The sequence below is a fragment of the Mustela nigripes genome, chromosome 1 (genome assembly GCF_022355385.1).
Source record: "Mustela nigripes isolate SB6536 chromosome 1, MUSNIG.SB6536, whole genome shotgun sequence".
NCBI classification, from domain to species: Eukaryota; Metazoa; Chordata; class Mammalia; order Carnivora; family Mustelidae; genus Mustela; species Mustela nigripes.
Window position 1 is genome coordinate 59,357,845 of NC_081557.1, and position 22,416 is coordinate 59,380,260.

Genomic DNA, 22,416 nt, shown 5'->3' on the forward strand with positions numbered 1-22,416 from the left:
GGTTAATTGACTAATTTTCAATGAGTCTTTGGAATTAAAAAACAAAAAGGGGACTATTCTAGATTAAAGGAAATTTAAAATAAAAACAGAAAAGCAAAGAGCAAGATCCATCTTATTTAGATCCAGATTTGAACAAACCAACTATAAAATGACCCTTTTGAAACATTAAAGGACATTACAATATAGACCAACTATTGGATGATAGTAAAGATTTTTTTGGTAACTTTCTAGGTAATTATGTAGAAAATAACTTTATTTGTAGCATTACATACATTGGTTTGTGAGGTGGAATAACGTGATATTATGGCTTTAAGATACTACAGTAAGTTTGACAAAATGTTGATCATTGTTCATCTATGGAATAGGTAAATAAGAACTTGTTATATGTTCTTTACTATTTTATTTATTTTTGTACGTAACAAAAGTGAAAACTTTTATAATAAAAGTTTTAAAATATAGGGTAAAAATATACATAAATATTTTACAATAGCTTATATATTATATATTTTAAATATTTTATATTCATTGTATATTATATACATATAGCATGTATACTAATATATGCAATGTATTTGTATATACAAATTATATGCATATAGTGTGTATGTGTATTTTTTTTTAAATGTATAACTAATCTGAATGGAGGCTATAGAAAACTCTCAGAAGCTGAAAATAAACCCAGTGGTAGAAATATAGAAGACACCGGTTTCCCCACGGACACTAGTCATTCCCAATTGCCTAAATAGTCCTTTTAATGAAATCATAGGAACGGAAAACTTACTCTAAGGTTCAAACAAGGGGAGGAGTCAGAACAAGGATGTCTGTGTAAACCTGGGACCCAAATCCTCATTTCCTCAATGAAAAAGGGTTTACCAGGAAAATCACTGACTAGCTGTTAAGACTGAATATTTGTGTTCCCTCAAAATTTAGATGTAGAACCCCTAAACCCCCAGTGGGGTTTAGGAAATGGAGATTTTAAGGAAGTTCCAGGGTTTAATGAAGTTTAATGTCATTTAGGAAGGGGGTTTTGGAAATGGAGATTTTAAGGAAGTAACAAAATCCAATGAGGCCAGGAGGGTGGGGCATTGGTGTGAGAGGATTCGTGTCCAGAAAAGGAAGGAGAAGAATGCACAGGGGTGTAGCTAGCTCTCTCACCAGGCATGTGTACCATGGAAGGGCCTTGTGAGGGCCTGGCAAAATAGCAGCCATCTACAAACAAGAGGGAAGGCTTGCCCCAGAAACCCAGTTTGTTGACACTTTGATGTTGGATTTCCCCATTTCCAGAACTGTGAAAAATGAGTATGTTCCCTAAACCACCCAGTCGATAGCATTCTGTCACAGCCACATGGGCAGACAAATATAGCCAATAAAAGGTGGTGAGGACGTTTATCAATCTTGACTCTGACAATAAATAAGCAGGAAGAAAATCTAATAAGCATTTGTAATCACAACTTTACACCTTTTTTCAGATTTGGGGCTCAAATACACTATGTGGTCCAAAAAAGCACCAACATAAGAAAATAAAGTAGTCCTTCAGATGTCTGGAAGAAAAAAAAACACACACTCTTTCTTTAGGAAATCACCTTCAACCTAGATCTCAAAGAAATACTGTAGATAAATTCTCCATAAAGAATGAACTCAAGGGGGCGCCTGGGTGATTTAGCTGGTTAAGCATCTGCCTAAGGCTCAGGTAAATGGCATCCAGCCCAAAATCTGGCTCCTTGCTCAATAGGGAGCCTGCTTCTCCCTCTGCCTGATGCTCTGCCTACATGTGCTCTCTCCCCCTCACAAATAAGTAAAATCTTTAAAAAAAAAAGAACTCAAAATTTAAGAAAACAATAAAACCAATCATAATATTTTCAAGAAGATAAATCATCATTATTGAGAGGCAGCACAAGAAAACAACAGAGTAATGTATTCCCAAACACTTTAAACTACAGGATAAATAATGCATAATAACTAGGTTTTAATGTGTTCAAAGACATAAAAGAAAAAGTCAAAGGTGTGTGTTAGTAACAGGAGACTATTAAAAAGAGCAAGCGGATCCAAAGAACCAAATAAAGTTTCCAGACATAAAAAAAAGCCATTTACAATAAATCTTTAAGAATAAACAAATTACACTCAGCTGAATAGGTAGAGTACTAGGAAATGGGAAACAGATCTGAGAAAATTTCCTCAGAGGACAGCGCAGAAGATAAAAAGATGAAAAATAAGACAAAGTTAAGGGCAAAAAAACGGAGGCTGGAATAAAGTGGTCCAGCATATGGTACCCCAGGCAGCCAAAAAAGCAACTTAGAGAACATTTTAGAAAAGAGGCAACATTGGTGGATAGGCACAGACTCTCAGGCACAAGGTGGCAAAGAAAGAAGGGGCTGACCTCGAAGCCTTACTTCTTCCCTTCCTGGAAACTTTGTGTAGAGCAGAACCTGTATGACCTCTCAAAGCATCCTGCCCATCCTCTTCTACTGGGAGTTCTAACAAGGGACTGAAAAGAGAGCAACATTGTCCCAAAAAAGACTGGCTGTGGATTTTCCAGATTTAAAATATACGAGTCCACAGACAGGTAGTATGCTAAGTCCCAGCAGGATTTACAAAAAGAAACAACCACTCCACAAAAAACTTACTCACAATAGTAAAGAACGATAAAGAGTAGGTCTTTAAATCAGCTCAAGAGAAAAGACATATTACTTACAAAGTAACACCATTTAATAGGGAATAAAATGGAAGCTATAAGAGGATGTCATTATATCTTCAAATTGCACAGAAAAAAAATAACTAGAATTTCATATCATGCAAATATATGTTAAGAAAATGGATAAAATAAAAACACTTTCAGAGAAACAAAGCAGAGATACTATGACCAGCAGTCCCTTACTAAAAACTTGAAAATATATGCTTAAGGAAGACTGGAAGTAAACAAAAAGGTCTGATATACAAGAAGTAACAGAGTATAATACTTAATAATCTTGATCTAACTGTCACATATAAAGCACTATACTCATCAGTTGGAGAACTCAACTTTCAACTACACACAGAACATTAATAAAAATTTACCCCACAGTAGGCCATAAATCAGGCCTTGACAAATGTCAAAGAATCTATACCATAAAAACAATGTTGTTAACCATAAAATGACTTGATATTATGAAAAAAGAAATAGCTTTGAAGATACATTGTTTGGAAATGTAAAAGAAACATTTCTAAATAACTTAGGAGTTAAGGAAGAGAGTGGAGGGGTGCCTGAGTGGCTTAGTCAGCTAAGCATCCAACTCCTGATGTCAGGGTCATGAGTTCAAGGCTCCATGAGCAGAGCCTACATTAAAAAAAAAAAAAAAAAAAAAAAGACAGCTGAATAGCTGTGAATGTAATACATACCAAAATGTGTAGAATGATGCTAAAATGATTGAAAATGGAACATATTTTAACAATTTTTCAAGATTTTATTTATTCACTTGACAGAGAGTGGGCACACAAGAAACAAGAGGAGGAGCAGAGGGAGATGGAGAAGCAGTCTCTCCCCTGAGTAGGAGCCCTACCTGGAACTCAATTCCAGGACCCGAGGATGGTGATCTGAGCTGAAGGCAGGTGCTTAACTGACTGAACCACCCAGGTGTTCCAAAATGGAAAAAATTAGTGCCTGAAGTGTGTATATTAATAAAGAAAAAAATCTGAAAAACCAATAAGTAAAATATTTTAAAAAGAAGTTAGAAGAAAAAAAAAAAAAAACCAGAAATCCAACATAAATTTAGGAAGAAGACAATTAAAAAGAGAACCAATTAGTAAAAAGAGAAAAGGAATACAATAAGGAGGATAAACAAAGCCAAATTTTGTTTTTTGAAAACAAATACAATTGGTGAAATTCTGGAAATATCTCTCAAGAAAGAGGAAAAGAAGATCAGAACATAATTTCAGCGGCCACATTCATATAATACTTGATAGAAAGGATATATATTGGGATTGGGATTCAGGGAGTCTGCTTCACACAGGACAGTACAGTGTTAATGTTGTCTTTTAGACTTATATGAAAGGTAAATATTAGGAAAGGTATAATTAAATGGTATTAGGAATAAAAAAGGGCATAACTTTAGCTATAGCAGAAAACATGAAAAAATAATAAAAAATCATTTTGGAAAAAGTTCTCAATAAATTTGAAAATCTGAAGGCAATGGTCAAATTTCTTGAAAAATCATAATTTCTTAAACTGGACTCAAAAACACAGAGAAAGCCTGAATAACTTTAATTTAGAAACCCTAAATACCTACTACAATTATGCCATCTCACCACAAATCGTAGATTAAAAAAATGCTTCTCAAAATCTTACCAGCCCGAATCCAGCTATATACATACGTCTGCATTTTAAGATATAAATTCATCATGACCAATGTGGCTTTATTCCAGAATTGCAAATTGGGTTTAATATTAGAAATCTATTAAGGTGATTCAATCCATTAATATTAAGATAAGTTTATACTTCTTGACAACTTAGCGATGATAAAATGAGACATTATGTAAAACATCTCAGAGTCTCTGACAGCTGATAGAAGTGTAATGAACATTATTTCCCCCTCCCTTCTAAATGCTAATGAACCAGTGGATCATTTTCTTTGGTTATAAACAACGAACTCTGACAAACTTAATCAGAAAAAAAAAAAAAAAAAAGTATTGGGAAGGATGTGGGAAAGCTCATAAGATCAAAGAACCAGACATAGAAAGACAGCTGCTGCTGGAATGATTAAATGCCAACAGCACTGGAAATGTGTGTGCGCCTCCGAGGAGCACCGAGGAGGGAGCACCTGGCAGAAGGGGCAAGTTATCGCCCCTGGGATCCCCTGGCTTCTGGAATAGGGGGACATGTATCTTGATTTACGATCATATCAAAATGGTCCCTGGTGGGAGAGAGGTGAAGCCCAAGAAGGAAACGGAGTGCGATCAGGAAGAGAAAAAACGAATGCCGGGCAGACAAAAAGACAAGAACTATCTGCTCGCGCTTGTTTAGCCAGAAGCAGTCGTGATGTGGAGCAGAACAAACAGGCGCCCACAAATCAGCTTTTCTGCTAGAAATGAGTTTAACTTCCCTAAGCCGGCGCTTTCTCACTCTATTGATGTCTGCAAGGGTGTCAGTCTCTCTCCTCAGGCTAGTCTTTTCTCAGTCTTGGAGCCATAGGTAAAACCATCGGACAACTCTCATCAAACTCCTCTCAGAGACGGTCGAATAGGTATCAGGTCAGTCTCGGCTGCTGAGACACTTCTCGGGCTGCCCCCCCCCCCCAGTCCTGTGCCAGAACATAATCTTCAGTTACGGCTGATGACAAAAGGACCTGATATCCCACCTTCACTTTAAAATCAGACTGAAGCCAAAGGAAGCACGAGGTTCCTTTACGATAGGACATCAGATGATAAAGTGTTATGAAGCTTCTAGATGTCCTCTGCTCCCCCAGGGTAGGGGTTGGTTATCTGTTGCCCACCCTGCACCTGGCTATGGGTCAGATATTCATCCTACAGATCTGGGTTTATCATAGCCACTGGCTTTTAAAGACCAATTTGGTTTTATGCAAGGGATTTAGCATTTTTACAGAAATACCCGTGCCCTTCAGTTAGAACACCATTAAAAATTAAGTCACATCCCACCTGAAAGAAATCTACTAACTCTAAATCCACATATGATATGAAAACACCCATCGCCTCTCCCTTACCACTACTCCCTACGCAATGACACACGGGACATGACTGCACCTCCTAACAATTTCCTGTATCCAGAAGCTACATTATTGCCTGAGCTGTCTGCCACGCGACTGAGGTCTAGAGCATGTCATTTGTTCCCCTGCCTCTTATCATCTTCCCACCTGTTGTCTATACTACTGCCAGGATAGCATTTACACCATGGACCTTGGACCATGGTTACTTCCTGCCTGGGACTCATCCATTTTCCCCTTTCCCTTTGGCATACTCCATAACTCACAAAATGAAGCCTTTTATGATTTGACCCTCACTTACCTATTCAGTTCTTTCTTCACTCTTACATACCAGCAAAGCTATTTTCTCAAGTTGGTTTGTTTTCCTACTTCTTAACTACATGGAAAATTCCACAGTTCATCACAATGTCCACTTCCACTGAGAAGTCTTCCTGGGCCCTCGAGACAGATTTTCTTCAGCTCTGACAGACTCAAGTTTGAGATGACCCCCAGAAATTCCTGCCTCCTGGTATCTATGCCTTCCTGAATTCTGCTCTGAATTCAGGCAGAACCAGTGGTGACTGGTATCTAACTAAGAGAATATGGTAAAATGATGGGATGTCCCTCTCTTGATTAGTTTACATTAAATGACAAAGATGATGGCATATTAGGCCTAGGATTACCTTTTATTATATACGACTCTGTCTTACAAGACTGGAGAGAGAGATATTCTTATTCTGGCCTTGAAAAATCAAGCAACCACTTTATAAACTACTTCTGGAGAAGGCTACATGACAGGAAATACAGGTGGTCTCTAATACCTGAGCTGACCTCCTCCCGCAGCAAAGAAGTTGGGCTCCTCAGTGGATTATAGTCAATGAAACCCCGAAACAGAGAATCCTGCTAAGCTGTGGTTGGTCTCTTGACCAATGGAAATGGTGAGGTAATAAGACTGTACTGTTTAAAACTACTAAATCTGTGGTGATTTATTACATAGCATAGAAAATGAATACATGAGCAGCTCAAGATACTTTTCACTGGGGTCCTACTGCACTTTTCAAATACCGCCCTCAAGAAACTTAAACTTTTATACTCAAATAAGTTTTTCCTCAAGGGATAAAAAATTTAAGAACGCTTAGTGTGTCTTTTTAATTTTCATCTCCAGCATCTAGCATAGGATATACTCTATGACTCATCTTTTCAAAAAACAAATAATGAAACGGACAAAGTTAAAAACGTAAAACTGGAAGAATACTAGATAAGCTACTGAAAGCATTTTGTTATGGGGCATACAGTTTCCTTACAGTTCTAATAATCTCTGATCCTGAATCTTAAAGAATTGAATATGGAAAAACTTGAATTGTTCTATTTAAATTCTATTATTTATGAATAGTACTATATACTCAGTGCTGACCTAAGAGATTTGGAAAATGCAGTTGAGTTAAGATCCTTTTATAATTGTTTATAGTTTATATGGGAAAAATATGAGCTGTATGCAAGTAACATTATAGTTGAATTTGCAGGTCTTTAGATAATATTATCAAAGGAGGTTAGGACAATCAGCTTTGCAAAATTAAATAAACTCTTCTAGAGATAGTTAAGCTGAGACTGTGGGCTCTCCCATTAGAAGGATCACAAAAGGGATTCTAATATTGGACTGGATGGTCTCTAAGGTCCTTCCAGTTCTAGGCTTCCATGATACTTAAAATTGAAATTTGAAATCATTATTTTGTGGCGGGCTAAAGAATTAACACCAATGACACGTATCCACATTACAAAAAATACAAACACACACACACACACACACACACGGAAACTAAGTCTTAAATATATTCTCATGAATCTTGGGTAACTACATCTCTTTAAATAATGTGTCCGGGGGTACCTGGATGGCTCAGTGGGTTAAAGCCTCTGCCTTCGGCTTCGGTCATGATCGGGTCTTGGAATCAAGCCCTACATTGGGCTCTCTGCTCAGTGGGGAGCCTGCTTCCCCCTCTCTCTCTCTGCCTGCCTCTCTGCCTACTCGTGATCTCTGTCTGTCAAATAAATAAATAAAATCTTTTAAAGAAAGAAAAGAGAGAGGAAGGGAGGAAGGAAGGAAGGAAGGAAGGAAGAGAGAGAGAAAGAAAGAAAGAAAGAAAGAAAGAAAGAAAGAAAGAAAGAAAGAAAGAAAGAAAGAAAGAAAGAAAAGGAAGGAAGGAAGGAAGGAAGAAAGAAAGAGCCCATAAAACATAACCCACATAGCCCCAGTTAAGGAACTAACTGGGTGCTGATTTTTAGTTGTGCATGTGCTGCAATGACTTCAAGAGCCACAAGGTGGCAGAGTGCGGGCACCGCGTTTCTAATTCACAAGAATTCAGAACGGGATTTCGTTATATATTCAAAGACAATTTTAATTGAGACTTTGGATTCTTCCATCTGTTCCCATTGTGCCAGGTGCAAGGATTGGATGGAGGAACTTAGCAGTATATTTGGAGGCTCTTGGAAAGGGAGAAGACAGGATATAAAATCATGTATATTTAAAGAAAAACTATTCATGGATACAACTTCCAATTTGCATGTGACCCCAAAATTACCACAACCCATCCTGATTATTGCTTTTTCCAATTACTCCTGTAACATTCACCCTTCCACACATAAACTGGTGCAAATTCACAAATACATTACTTCTACTTAAATCACCAAGTCATCTAAAGTGTCACCAATTATTTGATCTCTTAATAGGGCTTTAAAAATCAAAGATCCTATGCTGCCACAGGTCACAGCCACAAATGAATATTATTTCAGTGTTATGAAGGGGGTGGGACCTTTTTCTCATTCTTTAAGATCAGTCCTTTGAAATCTCTATTATGTGACACACTTCCACTAAATTCATTTCTTTTTCTTCTGAAAAGTAGTCTTCTCCAGGGTTCATGAACTCTTTGATAGTACCTGAACTGGGATATTCTGTAAGTTCCTCTTTCTATAGATATTTAGAATCCTTTCATATCATAATCAGTCAACCAAACAGTATTACTAAAGTATATGGTGCTTTTTTGGGGGAACCAGCAGACTCTTTAGAACTTGTCCTAAAAGAACAAGGACTCTCCTATGTCTGATGGAATTATTGCATCTCCAAGGCCTAGACAGTGTCTGGCACACCAGAGATATTTTAAAAAAGTACTGATCAAATAATAAGCTTTAGGGCTTCTGGGTAGTTCACTTGGTTAGGGTCTGCCTTTGGCTTGGATCATGATCCCAGAGACCTGGGATCTAGTCAGTCCCATATCAGGCTCCCTGCTCATTGGGGAGTCTGCTTCTCTGCCCCTCTCCTGGCTCATGCTCTCTGTCTCTCTCTCAAATAAATAAAATATTTTAAAAAATAATAAACTCTATATGAATACTTATCAATCTGAAATAATGTTGTACCTTGAGTTCATAAGAGCCCACAATTGTGACCTGCACATTGTAGTTGCTCAGTAAACTAGTTGGATTAACAATGAATGGACCCGTATACGTCCATAAATCTGGTTTCTGTTTAATAAGTTAATATAGACGCTTGATCACTCCAAATATATTTATTTATTTTTATTTAACAATCCTCAGATTTGACTCTGAGTAAGCCCCCAAAATGTCGATGCCAATTCCCAAGGGGTTAAGTGTGGCAGAGATAAAACACAGGAGGTAATAAACAATCAAGTCAGAACAGCATGTTGCTGTAACCAATTTAGGGGTTACTTTGCATTTATTTGTATTGTGTTCAACGTGACACATGCAAATATATGTATTTAAATTTCCATACAAACTGTCTAGAAAAGCCCAGAATCTTCCACAACAACCCATTCTTCTTTAACAGCTGATACTCCTCTAGGAATTTAACCTGTTTCCACTTCAAATTCTTTTCTGGGTTGTCTCTGAACTACTATGCAATATCAGCATAACTCTAATTTTTATCAATTGTGTTATCTATTGATTTCTTTATATCAAAAATGAGGCTGTAAAGCACTCAGACTTCTCTTCTACTTCCATTTCCCCTGCAGATGTTTGATATGTTTATTATTACTTTAGTCCTGTTAGCTCTGTAATTGTAAAGAGTTTTTTAAAATCCTATTTCTTACTTCATTACTTTTCAATGGGCTTTCTCAATCCCATGCTTTGTAAGATGTCAATATTAGACCTTCCTCTTCCTTCAATACCCTATCTCCTGCAGGTTAAACTTTGGTTTCTATCTTTTTAAGACTGTTGGATATTTTTATTTTGTCATGCAACCATAACAAAGACTTCTATATTTCATTACAAGTTGAAAATCAATAAGTGGCTCTTATATTACAATTAATTCTGTAAATAACTGTTCAGTGTCAAGCCAGGTAATGTGTTAGCTATGAGTATGTGCATGTGCGTGTGTGTATATATATATTTTTCCAATATAGATCCAATATAGATCCATGAGTCTTGGATCACTCATGAGAAAATGCTCCTCACATTAAGATCAAACAGATTTTTTCCCCTCACAAACCATGAAATTATAAAAATTCATCAGAATTTGTTTTATATTTGCACTGCCCTGCACAGTGTGCTTAGTAGGTGGCTTCTGAAATATAGTCTTTCTCCAGGCCCCCACTCTGAAATGCCTTTGCCTTTTTCCTAAACCATTTGCATTTATATACTTTCAGTGATTTACAGACTTGTGATTACATAATATATTCTGTCAAGTCACTGTTTCTCTAAGCTTCTTCCAGAGCTTCAGAACTTTTTTTTCTTTACCTAAACCACTCCCCAGGCCATTTGTACATGTGCCATTTTGAGACTTCCCACCACTATCTCTTTCTTGCTCTTCACTTGACACCATTATTTCCTCCATCTGTGGCTTTCTCTTTCTGGCTTTACCCTCTCAGTGAGTACAATCTCATGACATTTCCAGTGCAAGAATGTATGCGATACAAACTTTCCAAGAGCTCATATTATTAGAAATATAGTTAATCTGTTCCCATGCTTGATTGGCATTTTGGCTAGTTAGGGAATCTTCGGTTAAGAAAAATTCCCCTCAGAATTGTGAAAGCGTTGCTCTATCACCCTCTACTTAGTGGAACTCTTTAAATATTGGGTGGATTAACAAATGCCCTCAAACTTCTGTTCTCTTTTAGACGATAATCTGTCCTTCTGACATTTGATCAAACTATGGTGGTTACATGTCTCTAAAAATCTAGACTTTAAAAACGGACATTAGGATAATCCGTTTGAATGGCACAGGGTGTGGGGAGGGTGACAGAAATACATCCAAGCTCATCTGACTCTAGACCATGGGCCAGATCTGTCTGTTTACCGTGTCACATCCGCAAGTAGAGAGAGGGCTCGGAAATCGGGAATGGACCTTTCTCAAGTAAATTTCAATTGATGTTAATACCAAGAATACCAATCACTTTGCCCAAATTTAAGAGCTTTTTAAAATTAATAAATTTCTTAAAACAGGCTGTCCTCCCTAATATAAGTATAGACAAGGTCCAGATGGAGCTTTCCTTGGAGCGGGAAAGGAAAAGAAGATGGAGGACTGGAAACCCACAGGCTTTTTAAGCCGCAGTTATGTTGAAGGCAAACATGCTACAGAGACCATAGAGCAACCAAGTCCTCTACAATCAAAACAAAATATTTTACAAAGCATTGTATATTAATTTTAGTGTGATCAATAGGAGAAATATAATCACAGGGAAATGGTTGTATGCAGGGTCATCACCGATATATAGAATTTATTTTCAAAACTTGGCACTATATTATCTTCTGATTAAACTAAATACTAAGTTATTTAGCAAGTGTTATTTAACAAAAATAAATTATGAATTACTTTACGAACCCCAACTACATGCCAGACAGTATATTTGAGATGTACATATACTGTCTTAAAGGGAGCCTCACCACAAGTTTGTGGACGGCAAAAATGATCTTTATTCTATAAATACAGATACTAGGGATTAACTCAGGAAATCTAAGTGATATGCCTAAAGCCATGCGGGGAGTCTATAAGACTTAGGACCCCAGTGTTCCTGTTGTAAGTTTCATGCTTTCTGCACTTACTACACTGCTTTTATGTCATCCTGTGTCAACACTCACAGGTTTGCTAAAATACATTCCTATAAATGTATTCCTAGCTCTTCTCTCCTCTATGGAAGCCAAATCATTTTGAATACATGATTAAAATTATCCTCATCAAATAAGGATCAGTTCAAACACTAAGATCTCCAAACCGACTTGAGATTTGCCAGTCTTGCCTAGATAAAATACAATATTTTCTTTAAAAAACACATATGTATTGGAAGTTTACTATATGACAGGCGCTGCTCTAATCACATGTGTGTACGGACTCATTTAATCCTCCCAACTGCCTTGTGAGGCAAGTATTACTGCTGCCTCCTTTTTATAATTACAACTGTAATTTCTTTGGACTTTTTATATGAAGCTGATTATTACATAGCACATCTATGTTCTTATTAAATAACTGAACTTGTAAGAGTATGATTACATGGAACAAAAGTATCCATATAATAATCTCATCATGATTAAGGGGAACCAAGTTGCCTAAGCCACAATGAACTCTGAGGACTGAAAAACACCAGCCAGACTCAGAACATTCAAATCAGCTGAGATACAGAGAAGTCTGGCTATAAGCAAAATCCTACAAGCGATCACTGGTCAAGGTAAGACTGTATCAGCAAATATATAGTTTTAGTTTGTCCTCTTTAAGATCATAATGTTAGGGGCACCTGGGTGGCTCAGTGGGTTAAAGTCTCTGCCTTCAGCTCAGGTCATGATCCCAGGGTCCTGGGTCCTGGGTCCTGGGATCGAGCCCCGCATCGGGCTCTCTGCTCAGCAGGGAGCCTGCTTCCTCCTCTCTCTCTGCCTGCCTCTCTGCCTACTTGTGATCTCTGTCTGTCAAATAAATAAATAAACAAAATCTTTAAACAAAAAAAGACCATAATTTTAGATCTATTGTGGATGTTGTATTTTAACTTCAGGTACTCAGTATATGATTTATATAAATGGAATGAATAAATCTAATCTGATAGTCTCAATTTAACATCATAAATACTAGCTCTATTACAGAGTTTAAAACTTTTTAATTGTTTAACTTCTATAACCATAATATAACAAGTTTGGGGGACAGTGTAAAAGAAAAAAAACATAATGTTATCAATTATCACATCACTATGATCTTTCTGCAATTTCCTTCAAGTTAAAAGCTATTATAATAATTGAACTCTTGGTTCTGGATTATTAATCTCTTTCTCACTATTGCATTTTCCCTTCTCACCTCTTTTTTTTTTTTTTCCCCAACACACACCTTCTTTGAGTCTAGAATGTTTTCTCCTTTTTTCTTTCTTTCTTTGTATTCAACCAAGGTTGACAACATATAAAGATTTAATACAGGGCATTTTCTTCCATTTGACTTAGACTTTCACTTCTTTAAACTCTCATTCTAAATACTATTAGAACTCTAGGATAATTAATTTCTTCAGATAAGGAAGGTAAACATGGAAATCAGTAAGTGACTATGCATTGGTTAATTGAATTTAAATTAAAAAAAAAGAAAATCAGTAAGTGAGCTTTTGAGAATGCAGTGTTTACTTTCTCAAACTCTACATTCGGTAGGTTGTCTTCTTCTGTTTTTTTAACAATGAGTCATTTTACTGTGAACCTAATGAACATCTTTTCCAACAAACCTCCATTACCTTGCAAAAGCATTTAGTGTAAGAATAAAGTGGGAAAGTTTTCAAATACGTGAATTGTGTTTTTAACTTAACACCACCATTAATGTGTATCAAAAGAAAAATTGCTAATACTACAATGAAAATCTCATGAAAAGCACCATACTCTTGATAATACTTTAGTGATAACTCTTCTCAATCCATCCAAGAATTGAAAAGTTTTGTTCTTAGTCTAAGATTTCATTGTCATTAGAAAATCGTGTATATTCTTGAAAGAGTACATTTTCTATATAGTCATTCAATGTAAAAACATGTAAATATTAAAAAGTTTGCATCACCTGTGAAATACAAGTTATTATTTGCAAATTTTATGCAAGTCCACATGAATCTAAACTGGTATGATGCTATCTATGACTTTCTATATATATTTAGGTTATATGAACATTTCAAGCTATGCATAAAACCCCCTTCTTGAGATACTTCTCATTTAACCCAAACGTCTAAAAATTCAACAAAGAAACTGCTTACATAAAAAAAGAACTACTCCAACCTCCCCATAAGAAAATAAATAGGCAGCTATGATCAACTAGCCTCAAAATCATCATTGACTGAGAACTGAGAACTGAGGACATGGCAGGTCCCCTGCTGGGTATGGTTGGGCATGCAAAAGAGAAATAAAAGACCCTCTCCCTGTCCCAAGAAAGTCCCCAAATGCCATGGACATCAAATGTTAGAATTACATATGTATGCCAGATTATGATTTCCTATCTACAATAGTCTTTCACCTTGCCTACATTTCAAGTATCTTTCCACCATTTAACTCCACTCGTAAGGTGAAAGGGTAAGTCTTACCCCAAACCAAGCCCAGCTATAGCCATAGTTCTTCAGAGTTTGCTCTTCTACTCCTTGATGGAGACTCACCACCACGTTAAAGGCTGGCTGACCGCGTGATCACAGTCTTGCCAGGGCTCCCATTACAAAGCTCTCTGAAGCCAGTTCCAAGGAAATCATCAGTAGTGCCGAAACGCTCTCTTCTCTTCTAGCAAGACTACCTCATTTGTTTCTTGGAGTTAATGCCACCTCCTTCAGCCACTCCTTACTGTGGCTATTACCGACAGGACACAAAAAAATTTTTTTCTAATCTCATTTTTCTCAAATTCACCTAAGATAGTTTGGACTTCAAGTGTTAGGTTCCTTTACCATTCGGCCCTTTCAGCTAAGAAAGACTGCAAAACAGATTTGTGATTTGCACACCTCTTACCGCTGGTACTCTTAGATGTCTTCAGTGATCCCATCTGAGAAATTTAGAACCCAGCTACCCTAACTCGCAGCTCTCAACCAGAAATAACTGTGAGTCAGAAGAATCAGTCCTTCTCACGCCCTACTTCTTGCCTGTCGGTCCACTCATATACTTTTCTATCGCGCATGCTCAAACACAGCATCATAAGAGAAATAATGCACAGGGGATACTCAATGAAAAACAGTTTTGATGACAAATGTACATTTAATTTATCCTACAGAGATACAGAACCCCAACAGTAACAGGCCCTGGGAGGGAAATACCATAAATATTGTTTGGATAGGCAAGTCATTAATTCCTAAAAGAGGCTATAGATCCTATCAGGTGAATGAAACTAAATCTTTAAAAACTATCAATTCCAAAGCACCCATCCAAACAAGAACACATCTCTTCCATGTCTACTAATTTGCTAAGCTGCCTAGGGGGGAGAAACTAGAAGTGTGGTCTAATAACAGGAGACCTCCCACTGTTCTTCGGGGTGCTGTGTGTGTGTGCGTGGATGTGCACTGGTGCTGTAGGGAGGGTAGGGAGAGGGAATGGGAAGGTTGTTTCCCTAGGACATGGATAACTGGAAAGAGGATAGCGACTCCTTTTTAAATTTATATCTGCCTAACTTACTTAAAATCAAAATGTATACATTATAGATTATAATTATTCAATACTCCATGTTTCCAGAATGGTCATAGCTGAACGAACACATCCTTGGCTACTAGAAAAAGCAGAAAAGGAAAAGAAACCCCACAAGAGAGAAGTGTGTAATTTGAGATCAGGAAGAAAGGAAAGAAAGAAGGAGGAAAAGGTGACTGAATATTAGCCAGTGGATATAAGAGTCGGGAGTAGAAATGTACAGAAGCAACTTGCTTTGTTATTAACAAAAGTCACATCGCTTCTCAGCCTTTTGGCTAAGATCAAGTGTATTAACGAAAGTCACTCGTAATAGTCCTGCTAAATAAAGTCATTCTTGCTTCTGATTAAACGTGGATCACTTTTTAAGCTAACTACATAACGAATTCTAGATGCCACTTTTACAATCTTAGGAATTCTACTTTCTCCCTGAAATATTTAGTTCAGAGAAAGTTTGTTTGCCTCTACTAAAGGATGTGCTTTAATTTCCATGGTTTCATTTAGACTAGGTTATTGCTTATAAAAGCCTTTGTGAAAGAATGCATCAGCTCCTACTTGCTTTTTATTTTCCGCAAAGTATCAGAGAGCTCCGTGGGCATCTCTATAGCTAATGCTGGTGGGAGGGGTCATTTTGTAAGAACCTGGTCACAGCGCTGAGCTTTCCTCAGTAAAGCCCAGTACAAACAGCATTTCGTTGTATGTTATTTGTTTGTGTCATTTAAAATTTGTAATCTGATTAAGCGTTAAATGGGATTTCAGCACTTGGGCACAGTTACCTAAAGCATAAACAAATGTGAAATTATTAGCAAGAAAGAGAGACAAACAGACAGATGGACTAACTTTTGCTTGACTCCACTGAACCTCCAGAAAAAAATCTGTCCCAAATCAGTAACAAAATACTGGATTTAGATTTTCTGGACAGGTGATATAAATAAAATACATTACAAAAGATGCACTGTTTTACATCCACCATGTCCTTAATATTTTCTGGTCCTTAATAATGAGTTTTGTTTATACTGGAACAAAATAAAGAGAAATTTAGAGGTGATTTATATTCAGATCCCTTGCAGTTTAAGCATGACAATATCTTGTTTTCATTTTTTATCTCTCAAAGTTTCCAAGACAACTGGATTTATGCTTCAGAATAATTTCACACATTTTCTTCACTTAAATCAGTTAAATCAATGTGAAAAATAACCAACATTTAAAAATACTTCTCTTTTTTGAATAAACATCCACATCAACAGGAATAAAATTCTCCTTCATCATTCCCATGTTACAAAAATGCAGCTATCTCTTGCTGGAACATCACATTCATCCCCAAAACATTGTTAAACATGGATGATGTACAGGCTCACTTTGAATGCATGGTGGGGGAGTAACAACATGCAAATAATCATGTCTTGGCACGTTACACTTTAAAATGCTAAAAACAGCTATTCCAACTTGATTATGAGTTAGCAGTGTCTTTTAGGTATAGAAGCTCCATGTGAATATTCAGTGTGATACATTGTTTTTCATATTGCCTTAAGTGGTACCACCATCCTTGGACGCCATAAGCACTATTGCGTAATCCACCCCAGGTACAAAGGAATGCTTCCCTAGATGTTTAACGGATTGTATGAGCTACTCCTCTGTAGCCTCACCATCCAAGCCTCTGATTAAGCAACACACTATGGATATTAACCTTAAAACCATGCTGTTAGAGGAAAAAGCAAGGAATCCTATGGTAATGCAATTTAGTAAGTCATGAATTCTCCCTAATAGAGTCTACTGACCAGAAATTATTTTTTGAATGTCAGCCCTGCACAAGACACTGTCTAGTTGCAGCTATAAAATATAAGAGGTCCCACCATTTACTGAGTAGCTACTCCATGCTGGTCACTGTACTGGTAACTATCTTCTAAATGTTAGTGTGGGCAGGCTTAAATGCCAGGCTAGAAAAATCTAGAACTGAGCCTGGAGGCAGTTGGCAACTGTTAAGAAAAATTTTAGGGGGGTCAGGAAAAGATGTATTCGTTCTGAGAGCAGAGAGAAACATGAGACTGACAGCATTGGGCATGGACAGTTGAGAGAGCGAAAGGTCAGCAACAAGGGGACCATCAGAGGGTAAACAGGAAGGGTAAACGCCAAGGCAGTGCCCATGGAATGCAAGGCCAGGGTCGGAAATGAGAAGCACGAGGATAAATTAGAGGGTCTGCTGAAAACCCAGAGAGAGTGAGCAGGGAAAGTTAGCGCTAAGTCAGAAATTCTACTTTGGGGAAACTTACTCCATCAATGTAACTGCACTCATGTGAAGGGTTTGCATGAGTCAGGAAGCAGTACGTGATGTTGTACTAACCCACAAAATCCCAGGCACCTAACACGATGACCCTTTTTTGCCCCCAGTTATGGCACAGTCATGTGCTAGCGGGGCGGGTCTCCTTCATCGTAACGACACCATCTGGAACACATGTTGTCCAAGGGGTCTTTACAGGAGAAGAGGGCATAGGAGGGTTGTACAGAATAGATTTAAGGTTCAGGCCTGAAAATGGCTTCTATTAATTCTACCCTTGCTGTCTATAACCCGGACACACATCCCCAGCCCCATCCCATCCACAAGACTGGACTTTAGGAAAGCACACATACGCAGGGAACACTTATGTCCCTAAGTTTATTTGTAAGAGCAAACAATTAGAAATGAGCCAAATACTCATCAGTTGAAAACTACTTAATAATTAGGTTATATCCTTACCATGGAAAGCTCTAAAAAAACAAACACTGACATAGGAAGATATAGAAGATACATCATTGTGTAAAAATCTCAAGTGCAGACAGGTCTGTATATCTTGTTACCTTTTTTTGTGGAGAGGAACAAATCTGAAATATTTTAATTACAATGAAACAATAAAAGGATACCCAAGAAACCCCTGACAATAGTACCCATTTCAGAGGAAGGTGTTGAATCAGCCTGGTTTTTGTTTTACTGAAAAATAAGGCAGCCTAGTTTTATTTTTACCCAAAACCAACTGAGACAAATGGTTTCGGTATTTTCTCTCTTCAATAACCAGGATTTGCATTATTTTAACAAGGAATATCAAGTAACACACCTGTTAGGGTAATCTAGTTTTTAATGAATTCAAGCATAATTGCAAGGTAAGAAACTCCAAGACAAACCAATGTGGAAGGCCGGCAAAGATGTGAATTCGAATGGTTTCGGAGCATTTAATAGCGCTTGTATTTAGAGACTTCTTAATGGAGGGCAAACACAACTAGATGCTGATTATTTTTCCTTGAATTGTTTCTTCCTAAAATCCCCATTTAAATTTAGCTTGGGATTTCCTGTTAATGTCTTAAAAAAAGAGTCAAAGCAGCTGTTTGCTGTTGATGATCTGTGTTCGAGAATTTGGCTCACGGTGGGTACTAGATTTTGCGTGCTAAGAGAGGACAGAAAGAAACTTAAGTGCTACCTAAGTAGATTTTTCATTTCATGAGAATCCCACTGTGTTTCTGGAAATGAAGGAAACAACCCTATCTAGCCAGTTATCCTGTTTGAATCTCTGTTCCCCCACCTCCAAAATAGGGACTGGACATCTACCTAATGGGGTCTTTGTGAAGAACGAAGGATGAGATAATGTATCTGTTAGAGATGCATACAGTGGTAAATACAGAATGTCATCTCCCCCCAACCCCACCCGCCCACCATACACACCCCGGGAAGCTTTCTTTGATGTCTTGAATGAGACTAGGATCTTCTGTTAACCTGATCTCTTGTACTAGGTGCCTCTTCTTCCAATATTTAGATTTTTTTTTCTCTCCTACTAGTGTGCAGTGTGTTGCAAACTCTCGCATTCCACATTTCTACTGCAGAGCCAGGCATGTAGCTCAGGAATTCATTACTAAACTTAATGAGTGAGTGAAAACATTCTTGATCCTCCCGCGGGTTCATTTTCCCCACGGTTAGCACTAACATTCTAAGAGAAGAGCATTGATGAGATGAATTAGACAATGGTCATGGAGGAGTGGCGAGTATCTGTCTTTTAGGTTGGCCGTGGAATGTCTTACTGATTACATGTATGCTGTTGGTAAGGATGTGATTTGTACTGAGCTCAAATCCATTTTGGTCTACTCTTGCAATAAATAGTTACAAACAAGTATCAAATGCTTAAAATGTACCAGACGTTGTTTTAGGCATTTACATTTCATTCTCTCAACAAGCCTATGGAATTGATTCAGTTATTGCCCTCATTTTACAGTTGAGGAAACTGAGAAATGGGTAAAATATCCAGCCCAAGCTAATACAGCTGCTGTTGGGAGAGCTAGGACGTGGATCTAGGCAACATGGGTCCAGAAGGCACATTCTACTAAACTACCTTAAAATTAAAATTTATCTTTAATATGGCACAAATGCACCTGAAAATAGTCAAAGTAATTACCTATTAAGTTCACTTGAAAGTGGATATTTTTAAATGATAGTATTGGTGACATAGAAATATTCTGATAATGATACAATCCTGGTGGTACTACAAGGTGACAAAAAGATTTTGGTAAACAACTTAAGAATATGTGGGATGTAGGGGTGCCTGGGTGGCTCAGTGTGTTAAGCTTCTGCCTTTGGCTCAGGTCATGATCTCAGGGTCCTGGGATCGAGCCCCGCATCGGGCTCTCTGCTCAGCAAGGAGCCTGCTTCCCCCTCTCTCTCTCTCTGCCTGACTCTCTGCCTACTGGTGATCTCTCTCTCTCTGTCAGATAAATAAATAAAACCTTTAAAAAAAAAGAGTATGTGGGATGTAATGTGTACTGTATAAGAAGATGGCCTAGAAATCAGAGAGAGTTGGCTTTGAACCATTTTCATTAAGGATGCTAACAATTAGTATCACTGACACATTGATTTCCATTCTGGAAGTCTGGTCTAAAGAAGTACAAAACACAAGGAAATTCTGTATAAAACATCATTTATATATGTATTTGTCTATCTTTTAACAATTCTTATGGGAAGATACTTGTATGTAAAGCATATGTGGAAAAGTATATTAAACATATATGTACAGTTTAAAGAAAATTACACAGGACCACTCCCCAAATACTCCCCTTTCTGACTGCGAAAGGGTAAGTGCTCCCCTGACATCTGTAATAATTCTGTCCTTGTTTTCTTTTACAGATATCATCACCTTGCAGCCTTTGACAATATAGCATAGTGTTACCTATTTTGAAATATATAGAAATAGAGTCACACAAAGTTTATTATTGGGTAATTTGTGTATTCCTCTTACCATTATATTGTGAGGTGCAGCTATCTGGTTTTGTGCAGTAGTGGTTTATGAGCATGTAATGAGGGACGTATTTGGCTTTCTACCTGCATTCTTTTTTTTTTTTTTCGTAGCTACATTCTTAGTTTGCTTTAGACTTATCCCACTTGTTTTGCATCTCTCTTATTTTTTTTTCTTCTTTTGAATTTTTTTAATGTGATTTATGATTTCCATTTTTTGTGTTTACCTTTGGAATTATAACATGCGCACTTCTCAAAGTCTAAACTTTGTCAACACTTTTATTTGCCTACAAATATATTATTAATATATACAGATTATTAATGTATTATTATTGACAATATTTTGGCTATCTTATTTAGTCCTATAACCATTATTATTATTTTATAAAATATATATTCATTTAGATTAATTCCTATATATGGCACTTTGTTCTTCTTTTGGCAGGTTCTGTTTTCCATCTCAGATCACTTTCCTTCTGCTTAGGAGGCATGTTTTAGAAAGTTCTTTAGTGAGGGTCTGCTGGCAACAAAGTCTCCCAGGTTTTGTTTTTCCAAAATGTCTTTATTTAGCCTTTATATTTTAATGAAACAATTCTAGAATGAGAGTTATTTTCTCAGCATATGTTGAGATATACACTGCCCTCCTTCTCAGTTAGAGCTGACATATCCCTTTGTGTCTGCTGTTCTGTGTCCTCACCCTGTCATACCCAGCTGTGGACTTCTAAAATTCTGTTTGGGATTCGTGAATCTCCTTGAATCTGTGTATTCACATATTTTATCAACTCCAGAAAGTTCTTGGCCATTTCTTCCTTCAACTATTGCCTCTGCCACACCCTCACACCCTCTCCTGCAATTCTTCTTAGACACTTAGCAACCCTTCTCACCTGTCAGCAACATGTCTTAGCTTTCTGTATTTCCTCTTTGTTTCTGCCCTCTGCCTCATGTCTTCTGTATCGTTCCAATTTTAGTATATGTGCTGCTGAAGCGAGCACTGCCTCATGTCTTCTGAATGATATCCTAGGTCTCTCAAGGTCTCTTCAGCTTTGATTAATCTGCCCTTACACTTTTCAACCTCATCTTTAATTTTCATTTTATTTATTTTATTGAGGTCCTCTTTAAGTTCTTTTGTTTTTTGTTTTTGTTTTTGTTTTTTTTCCTCCCAAATCTGCTGGGACAGTTTTTTTTTTTTTTTTTTTTTTATAGTTTCATGTATTATTTACTCAACTTCTCTTTAATTAATTTAAACAATAAGGATGACTATTTTATAGTTTGCATCTTACAATTCCAGTCTACATCCTTTATGGGTCAGTTTCAAAGTTTCATTGCCCATGGTTCAACAAATTCCTCAAGGTAGATTGGCTTTAAGTGCAACACCAGCCCTCCCATCAGCCCTGCCTTCAAGTAGTTAGGTTTCTGCCTGATAACTCTATTATCCTGCTAGTTGTTGGCACTTTCAAGAAATTTTGTTTGTGTGTTTTTTTAAAAATTGCTATATCCAACATTTTTAGTTGTGGTCAGAGGGAGAGATGGTCTAAATAAACTAATCCAGCATAGTACCAGAAACAAAAATCTTTGATTTGAATTGTTTGATCATTCAACTGCCCAAGGGCAGTGCATTAGATGAGATAATCTTCTGTATGTCATTTTCCTATAATGTTTACAGAATCACGATGAGGCATCAAACAATAAGAGGGCTAATACAAGACAGACTGTTCTAGTAGGAGTATTTGGACCTAAAAATTGAGAGACCTGAGCTTTGCTATTTTCTTTTTTTTCTTTTGGCCGTTGGCATTCAACCATATAATGTTAACCACATACTTAATTTAAATATTGATATAATTTTCCCACTTATAAACCAAAAGGAAAATATGTTTTACTTGTGGCTCCATTTTTTGG

The 22,416-nt window shown here is 37.1% G+C and overlaps 1 protein-coding gene and 1 pseudogene across 7 annotated transcripts in view; one reads left to right on the forward strand and one right to left on the reverse strand.

Annotated features, from left to right (window-relative positions):
* DLG2 (discs large MAGUK scaffold protein 2) overlaps positions 1 to 22,416 on the reverse strand; it is a 1,549,658-nt gene that overhangs the window by 816,857 nt on the left and 710,385 nt on the right. The gene's annotated exons all lie outside the window — the stretch shown is intronic.
* LOC132008610 (U2 spliceosomal RNA) lies at positions 15,531 to 15,698 on the forward strand (annotated as a pseudogene).